The sequence below is a fragment of the Orbicella faveolata genome, unplaced genomic scaffold (genome assembly GCF_042242905.1).
Source record: "Orbicella faveolata isolate gen_17 unplaced genomic scaffold, um_ofav_v1 contig_2, whole genome shotgun sequence".
NCBI classification, from domain to species: domain Eukaryota; kingdom Metazoa; phylum Cnidaria; class Anthozoa; order Scleractinia; family Merulinidae; genus Orbicella; species Orbicella faveolata.
Genome location: NW_028301547.1, coordinates 5,738,627 through 5,748,116, shown reverse-complemented (window position 1 = coordinate 5,748,116; position 9,490 = coordinate 5,738,627). Strand labels below are relative to the sequence as shown.

Genomic DNA, 9,490 nt, shown 5'->3' with positions numbered 1-9,490 from the left:
ATTGCCTTTGAATGTCCTCCTACCCCGCCTCCTCCGCCCAAAAAAGAAAATAGAGCCAAGAGTCACAAATTTAGACACATATTTCTTGGCGAGTGCATGGGAAAATTTAAGGTCATCATCCAATACTCCATGTATGAAATAAGAGGGTGGCGATTTAAGGGCACCCGACATCAGGAATGGGGCTGGATGGAAGAAGCAGGTTTTCCTTGATGAACACACACATCGACGCTTAATTGGCCGACAGTCGTCACTCCCTGGGAGATAACATCCTCTTGATGTGTTGCATTGTATTCATGAAATCTTTTATAAATTCGTTTTTTTTTTTTGACAACATGTTCTCTCTACATTTGATACTTGATACAACTGTTTGGTCTTGTCTTCAATGGATATTAGCTGGTGACAGTATAGAATTAGAATAAAATAATTTGTTTGCCTTGTTGGGAATATTGTACCACGCGGCGCAAAATGAATGAAATGTAGAGTCAGGACAAAAAGGAAAAACTGTTCCAATATCACGCCTTACCCGGCCGGCTGCAAAATTATTATCATACTTGCCGATCTTCTTCGTTTTGGCGGTCTCATTATAGCGGAGCTCCGGCGGAGCCCCATACCCATATAGGGGAGAAAAGGAAACCCATGAATTGATTTTCTCATGGTTATCATGGCTAGCGGTATTGCTCGTGGGCGCGTACGCACGACGGCGACGACGACGACGACGACGACGACGGAGTCGCGCAAGATGGCGGCCATACTCCAGCTAATAGGTTGACAGAGACATGCACCCTCAGTTGGTAGCGGGTGAATGCCATTTTTCTTGGCCGGATTTTTAAAGAAAAACGATAGCGGAGGTTGATTTAATATTTTTAAGACAGGGTTGCGCTGAAGCAAAAGACAGAAAGCAAGAATTAACAGGCAAAGAAGTAGCGAAGAAGATCGCGAAAAAGACTGAGAGGGCCAGCGCTGGGGAAGGAGGCGAAACAGTACTGAACAATGCCGTGAATTATAGCTAGTCAAGGGCTAGAGAAAGGAGGTGAAATAATACCGAACAATGCCGTGAACCAAAGCTAACGAGGGCTATAGAAAGGAGGCGAAAGTACCCGACAAATTGATTCAGAAGACTGCCGAACTCCCCATGGCCAAGTTCAAAATTCGCGCGAACGTGATGCTGTGCAGCCGTGCAAGAAAATTCAAAAGTCACCTGATTTGGTCAGGTGATGAACATAAGAGAAATCAAATGTACCCGAGTGTTTTAGAGAAATTGCAAAACACTAAACGTAGCGGAAAGAAGTGGTTGATTCGTTGATCTATCGAAAATATAACTTCAGTTTAGTCTTCACAACTTTTGCTGCAAGTTTCTGCCTGGAAGATTTACACTGGCCGAACTGAATTGCCAACTTGCGGTAAGTGACTTTTGTTGTTGCGTTTGGTATGAAAATTAACAAGTTTCCTCGGCGATATAAGCTTATTTTCAATTGGAATCCATTAAAAGTCTTCCTTATTTGAAGCCATGCTGTAAGAGATTTTAAAAATTGCATCGTTTTAATTTCGCTCGTCTCTAAACAATAACACGTGGGTCGCTTTGGAGGTTGCTGTAAGTTGTAAACAAATTATGTTTTCTATCGATTTTCGTCGTCAATTTAAGCTTATAACCTCACATCTAAAAATAAGCTTAACCAAAATCGTACTTGTAAACACGGCCGGGCGAGTTTTGAAGTTTTCTCTGATTTAGTTAGCACTGCCGCTTCGTAGACTGCTAAAATTTGTTCTTCTGTTGTTGAAAACTGAACCAAGAAAGGTCTACAAACCATTTTAAGCCGAAGCGAACAGGATTTGCTAAATTTACTTTTGTTCCTATGTGAATATTTGCATATTGTGATTACAAAGTATGGAGATTTCCTCGTTTTGTTAGTTCAATTTATTCGGTTTGGCGAAATGCTTTTGTGAATTCCGAGGTTAAATTGGTTGAAGACTGGTAAAGCTACTGCCAATGAAATGACTGCATAGCTAAATTAAGCCGTCGGCAAAAATACAGACTCTCAGTAATATTCAAATTTAAGCGTGAATAATTTTTCAACTTTAACACCGCAAGCTTAAACGAATTTTCTTTACCCTCTCTTTTATTCGGTCACCGTTCATTGAAAAGGGATTTGCTGTTGATACTCGAGCTCAGATGTAGTGATATGCATCTTGTGTTTATAATGTAGATTTCCTCGTTTTATTTTGTTGTCTGTCCAATTAGTTCGGTTTGGTGAAATGCTTATATAGTCCAAAATGTCGAGTAGACGATTATGCATGGCAATCCTGTCTGTAAATGAAGCTCTGCTTTGATTTTGATTGGCTATTTCATGTTATTTGTGCCATTGCTTTTGGTTGGGGGTACATGGACCGTATTTTGTTAATAAGAGGTTATTCCCCAATGCGGTATTTACACTTAATATGGAAATGTTCCAAAAAAGTGAGATAGTACTAATTGACTCGGTAAATTGAACAGTGTAATAGAAGTTCTTGCCCTGACCATTTCTCAGTAATAAGAAGAACTTTTACATACATATATACACAATTTAGTTGGAGAGAGTGCTCTCCTATCTCCACCCTCTCTCTCTCTTTACTCTCTTCTTCACACTAATTTTTTATTTACTAACTTATTAAATGAATGTCACTGACTGTTTTCTTTGTTGTGCATGCATACTTTTTTGCTGGTTGAAGAAAGTTTCAGTTTCTTCCTGGCTGTACAGTTTCCTTTCTCCTGTCCTGTACCAATTTGTTTGTGATATAACTTCATGAATTCTCTATTCTCCTTAAATTTTATCTCATCAGGTTGATAGAATGCACTCTCAGAGTGTTCCATCATTGTCTTCAGTCGCTACAATTTTCCGGAAAAAAGCAATAGTTTTCTTAATTTCCTTTTACTTTGTGTTAGGACTTTTTAGCCTGCCTGTAATTGGCCCATGGGCATTACGGGAGAATAGTTTTCAAGTAAAGAATTACATTCGTTTTAGTGTTGAGTATTTTAAATTATTATGAATTAGGCATTTCTTTTTATTTTTTATATTTTTTATTTTAGTCCCACGCAATGTTTTATGGTTTTACCGAGGTATACCATGTAAATGTAAATAATGCACTGGAATTGGCGAATCAGAGTGTGCATTATATCGGCTTTAAACACAAACCACATATTATAAATGACTCATGTAAATGATATTTTTATTACAGAGAACTGGACAGGGCAAGAACTTCTCCTTCTTTTGTGAATTTATATATTAATTCCTCTCAGTGCTGTCAAAATGTCTCAGGAACCTTCATTTCTGATAATCTATTATTTTCCACCATACCTACAGCACAGAAGCTCACCAAATCCTAACTGATAACTAACATGTGTGTATCTCTAGCCTTTGCAGTGTGCTACATGTATATTCTGTTATCCTGCCTTAACTGCTAGGAAAAATTTTGGCAGAGCTGTTTCAACAGTTTCACTTAAATTGATTTCCAGTAACAGCGCTACATGTAGCAGTGTTATTGAGTGTGAACTTTATGGGGGATTTTAAATTTTTATTTTTTTATGATTACAGACGACAACAAAATATACATGTGTATACATAACCTGATGTTGGTGTTGGTTACAAACTGTAGTTCATAATAGTCATCCTATTACAGGTAAGGGGGAAAAGTTCAGAGAGTTTAGAACATTTCTTCCCCCAGCACACCTTCTGTCTATAGGTGCAATAATTGAGAGGTTATATATATGTACGAAGAGTGATGTAAAGTTACTGTATAAACTTAGCATTAAAATCTGACATTTGAATGCCTCCTTTGCTAAAATTAGTCATGATTTAATTGTTATCACTCCCTGTGAATTCATAGAGATTCCAGAGGCAATTATAATCTAATGTGGAAGTCCTGTCTTCAAGTGAGGGAAAATGACACAAAAGAGTTACAATGAAAGTAAAGAGAATTGTGAATGTTGATATGGTGTACATTATACATCTTGTAAAGGCATTTTGTGAGTGCCAAAGGCATAACATTTCATGTATTGCTTTTTCAGGACAAATTATATAACAGTGATGTTTTAAAAGGTGTGATCAGAAAAATAATGAGTACATTGTCCAGGCAGCATCAGTTTATGGACAGCATATGTAGACGGTAAGAGGAACTGTGAGCACTACCATGTCAGTTAGTTTTATGCTTATGACTTCTTGTTCTTGAATTTTGTGTCATTTCATCACAAGAATAGGTAACGAAAGATGCAATAGTTGTTGCAATATATTTTTGAAGGAAAACTTATAAGTCTGCCTATGCTGGATAACAGCCATGTGTAAACTGAATGTGAAGCAAACAATATGTTAAATATGGGGCAACCCTAAAACCCAGAAACCGGAGTCCGGAATCTGGAACCAAAAATCGGAATCCAGAAACTGGAAACCGGAATCTGCAAATCAAAGAAAATAAGTTCTTCAAGTACACGAAAATTGTTTTGCTTAGCTTTTCGACTGTAAAAAGTAAGCTGCCAAGTAAAAAGGACCTCAAACTTAACCTTTTTTGAAACAAAAATTCCCCGTCTGTTGAAATTGTGCGACCGTTATTTTTAGTGAGGGCTATGATTATGAGAATCTCAGTAAAGTGCATCTTAATTTTATTCCAAGCACCTCGAGAGTGTCTAAAATAAGCTTGCTGGTAATTGCCATTTTGTTTAATAAGTGAGCTTCAATTTACTGGAAGTATAAATTTATCCTTTATGTCTAGTACATACTGAACAAGATAGAAAATGTCATAGAGAACAGGATATCCATCAGTGGCAGCCCCCTGTACATTGACGGTCACGCCCCCCAATTTCGAAGTCCAAGGGCTAACCCGTCTGGTCTAAATATGAAATTTGATTTTTCCAACAGATACGAGACCAATTCCAGATTAACACAATTTCCACACATACTGTGCATTTCATATTCTTGGCGGCCATCATATTAAAACAATTTGTAGAAATGTTGCACACTTACTTCTGTCTGCTTCTCACTTGCTGACAGATCAGACCACATGCTGTTCAAAGATGCTAAAAGACTGCCAGAAACTCACTGCAATAGCCTATAATAGCTTGTTGTTAATGTGCTGCTCACCAGTCTTCTCAGAGCAATTTGATCTAGACAAGAACCGGGCTTTCACCAGGGCCAGCTTGAACAAAAGATGGGTAACTTAGCCTATGAGCAGGCTCTCGTGTTTGGGCTGGGGGTGTGATTGGCAAAGCCGCAAGAAGGCTCTTGGTGACATGCCAATGCAGAAAAACACTAGACACCTATTTAGCCTGCTCAGACAATAGAGACAGATACTAGAGCCTGCTCGCAGGCTATGAGTAACTCTATCCACCCAAAAAATCAGTAACCCTGACTGGATAGTGATGTACCGAATGAATAGCTTTATGCAGCTTTTGAACAACGGGGCCAGATATATAGCTAAGGGTTGTTCAGAACTAGTCAATAATTTTTTAGCAATTACAGTCTGTGGCTGAAGTAAAGCCAAGAAAATAAATAACAACAAAATGATTTTTGCTCATATTTATTTATTAGACATTGCTGAAGTGAATTATTTCTATCATCATTCATAATATCTGGATTCCAGATTCTGGTTTTTGGTTCCGGATTCTGGATTCCAGATTCTGAATTCCGGATTTCGGTTTCCAAATTTAGTGTTTTAGGGTTGCCCCAGATGATGTATGTGCATACGTTAATCTTGAATAATCTGAAATTTCAGAGAGTTTAAAAATATCATATCATATCTGTGATGGTTCTGAGGTGGAGGGCTGTTACATGTACATGCAGATGTCTCATGCACGATTTTTCACTCATTATGATTCAGGTGCAAATAGTTTCTGTATCTGTTGATGTACAACAATCTACACCAATATTTCAACCTAATAATGTACAGTGTATATTAATTAACCAAATTATGCTGTTTGTTTTTAGTTGGCCAGTGCTACTACATAGTAATGTGATGTTGAAGTGCACAAATTTACAAACATGCCCAGTGTCAACTTGTCAAATACATGTATATGAACTGGCCAGACAGTGTAGATTACAAAATTCTCTGAAAAGTAAGATGTTTCTTAAACATTATTTTGTAATTAATGATTTCTCAGACATTGTTTTCTTCAAGAAAAGATTCATACCCCACATGGAGGTTTTTTCTCTATTAGAGCTCTTGATTCCTGATACTTTAATTTGGAATTTCTAAAGACTGGCCGTGAAGGGGTGTTGGGTGTGAATATCTTCTGGAACTGCACATTCATTCATTGAGTAGGCAAGAACATCAGTATTTATCCTGACAAACTCTGATTTTCTTCTGGAAGCTGAACTCATATACAGTTGTACAGTTATATGTACAACCAAACAGCCTGGATGACCCTGTGATTGGGACTGTGCACATTGTTGTAACCCTCAATGTTCCAGTTGCTTGTTTGAAGCAAATTGCATTTGCTCTCGAAAGCAAGTGGCGAAGTTCATAACAGTTATGTAAGTTTGCTTTGTATCTCAGGGCAGAGCCTGCCACAGTGAAAGTTGGAGTACCAACCCCTAGCATTTGATTCACTACTAACACTCAGTAAACAGCTAACAATGAAGTACACTGTATATCAAAGAAAGGAATTACATGCCTGTTCCTGTCAGTCAATATATGAACAGGTTACAGATGGGGAGCCTGTATTAAAACATCAAAGATTTTCAAAGCAACCATGGCCTGGTGAGATATTTCTGAGGTAATATAAATTTAAGGTCCTTATGATTGCTTATAGGTATTGATTTTTATTGTAAACAATATCTTACTGAGTGTATTTTTCTTGTGTGCTAATTGTTGGAGAACACAGAGGTCACTGTTATGACAGAGATATTAATTTGTGAAAAGTTCTATAAACAAATGCATCTGGGAACAAATTAATTTATCATGGATGGAGCTTCTGAGAGATCCCCAATATTAATGGAACATACACTGTTCATACAGTACATGTGAAAGAGTTTAGTAATTCATTACCTATGATTGTAATGCTTTGTTTGGTTTCTCTGTATTTACAGACAACTTGATGGGATTATAAATTCTGCACCAAGTTCATTGAATAAACTGACTTGGAGGTTCAGTTCTGCAACCCATCCTGTTTGTAGTAATATCATAGCTGCAACATTGTGACAGATACACTGCATTACATTATTAAGAAACACATATTAACTAATTATTTTTAAGTGCCTGTTAATTTAATCAGTTTTTCTTAGAGATAATTTACTCATGGTTTATTTAAATAATTGGCTTTTTGGCTTTAAAATGATATTTATTGAGCTTTTAAATCAATTTTGTGATAATCTGCATTGGACATGGCATAAATTGATATTTTGCCAACACGAAATGGAGAACTGGGTCTTAAGCAAAGTTGCAGGATTAGCATTTTTGTAGAAAGAAAGGGTTGAGAAATTTGTGACATTCTACAGACAGCCTTGCCATTCGCAATGTCCGATAAGGTTAATTTGTTCCATTCTGTTGTAGAAATAGTGTTCTCTAATTTATAAATTATTTCAATCTGTTGTTTAAACGATTGCCTTATAACCCCATGTCTGGCTTTGGTGCATGTAGGATATTGATGTATTTTTTATCCATTTTGCTATAAATTATCTTAATTGATGTGTCAATCAAAACATATCTTGGATATGCTGGGCTCTTCTGACAAATGTACCTATGCCTCATAACCTTTGAGTGCATTTGGTTGTGTAGTGCAGACAAAATACATGTACATAATATAACTTCCTCTTAGCTCACTGATAATTCTTGGTATAATTTAATCATAGCAAAATTAATCAATGGAACCCAATCGCAGCTCTTGTAGTCCACAATGCCAGTCGAGAAAAAGAACAAATCACATTGAAATTGAATAATAAAATTATTATTAGAAGCCTATGCAAGTATTCATGATCAGCAAAAAAAAAAATATCGTAATTACCATTCATGCGAGGGTGATTTTGCGTATTGCAAACCCTTCCAGCAGGAGGAGACTCCATACAATAGTGAAGATGGCTAAATGTATCTTTGGGGACAAGTTAGAAAACCAAACTTTCCAACTTTTCACATATGTATACTGTTTTGGTATTTTTGTGAGATTTCATGTGGTAGAGATTCAGGGACTGAGTATATTGTAACCACTGCATTTCAATCAGTCCCCACAACAAAAAAATGTGTAAACTTCTTTTGTGTGGGAGTCCTCATGTTGACTAAGGAAGAATATAATGATTAATGACAATGCCTTGTCTTTCTGAATAAGGTAGGAAAGAACAAGAAATGCCACCAAAAAGCACAGAAGACAGTTCTGTTATGTGATCAAGATTTTTGGTAGCTTCCCAGAAATCCTTGAAATCGTGGCTCTATATTTCATAATCACACCATCTTACACCTCGATCTGCTGAAGTAATACTAGTTCCGGCTGAAACTATTAAATCATTCGCAATTTACCTCATACATGTTGGATTATTTTCATTAGTAACAACATTCCGAAAAATAACTGAGGAGCTCCGCTTTTAGGCTGGCCTAAATCTATATATTAGTAATACATCATGGCCAATCTCCGCTGCAAATGCAAAGTACAAAATAGAGAATACCAAATAAATCACACTTGGTCTACTACTACTAAGCGCATGGGTTCATCGCAAGAGTTTATAACAGTTCCGATGACAGTAATGGTAACAAAGACAAGTTTAAGCGCTCAGGAGTGAAACTGGTTTCTTTCAACAATTTTATTATTATCAAGACCTACATGTATACAGTAAGCTGGATTATTACATTTGATACCCAAAATTGTTTTCTGCTTCCTCGAAAAAGTGCCAAAGGTCTTTTTGAAACTTTTAATGACTCCTGTATGTTTTCATTTTGAATACGGCAAAAGAACTAGTACTTTATGGGGCTATAGTTTGACCCGAAAAACGTGTTTTTTTTGCTAGCCAAAGTTTTTCAAAAACTTTCTGAACTACGCGTCAGCATTGTCGGTCGGCGTGGGCGTTTGACATTGGCGATAGCATTGGCAGCTTTCCCTTCTTCCTTCCTTTGTTCATGGCAGATTCAAAGAAACGTTTTGCTGGATTAATGACTGACCTGAGACGAAACATTGTAGAGAAATATTTGGTTCTCAATCAGGAAATTGGGCCTCCTATGTAGTGACTTCAACGAAACTGCGCAACGATCTGGCGTGTGAACCAATATTGCAACGGAAGAACTATCGTCTTTATACATGCTGACGTTACCAAAGAAACCGTGCAGCAGTTAGAATCATTTTGCGGAATGTTTATTGTGTTTCTACTGTACTAATGATTCAGGAAGTGAAACCAAAAAAGTATAATTATACAAAAACGTCCGGTGTTTATCAAAGCATACACCTCCTCGCTGAAACCGTTTACCCTGAAGCGGTAGCGAGCAATGAATTTTGTACCCTCTCGATTTATAGATGACTATATATCAAGCTTTTTGACAGATTGTC

General features: G+C 37.1%; 1 long non-coding RNA gene across 3 annotated transcripts; it reads left to right on the top strand.

Annotated features, from left to right (window-relative positions):
- The first annotated feature begins 581 nt into the window (after positions 1–581).
- On the top strand, positions 582–8,476 carry LOC149111685 (uncharacterized). Of its 3 annotated transcripts, none has more exons than XR_016207036.1 (5): positions 582–1,400; positions 3,570–3,654; positions 4,043–4,140; positions 5,952–6,739; positions 7,053–8,476. It is a non-coding gene; the product is annotated as an uncharacterized LOC149111685 (long non-coding RNA). The 3 variants fall into 3 exon arrangements; XR_016207034.1 differs by having other exon boundaries at positions 3,570–3,942; XR_016207035.1 differs by having other exon boundaries at positions 3,570–3,942; positions 4,043–4,166.
- Positions 8,477–9,490: the final 1,014 nt, after the last annotated feature.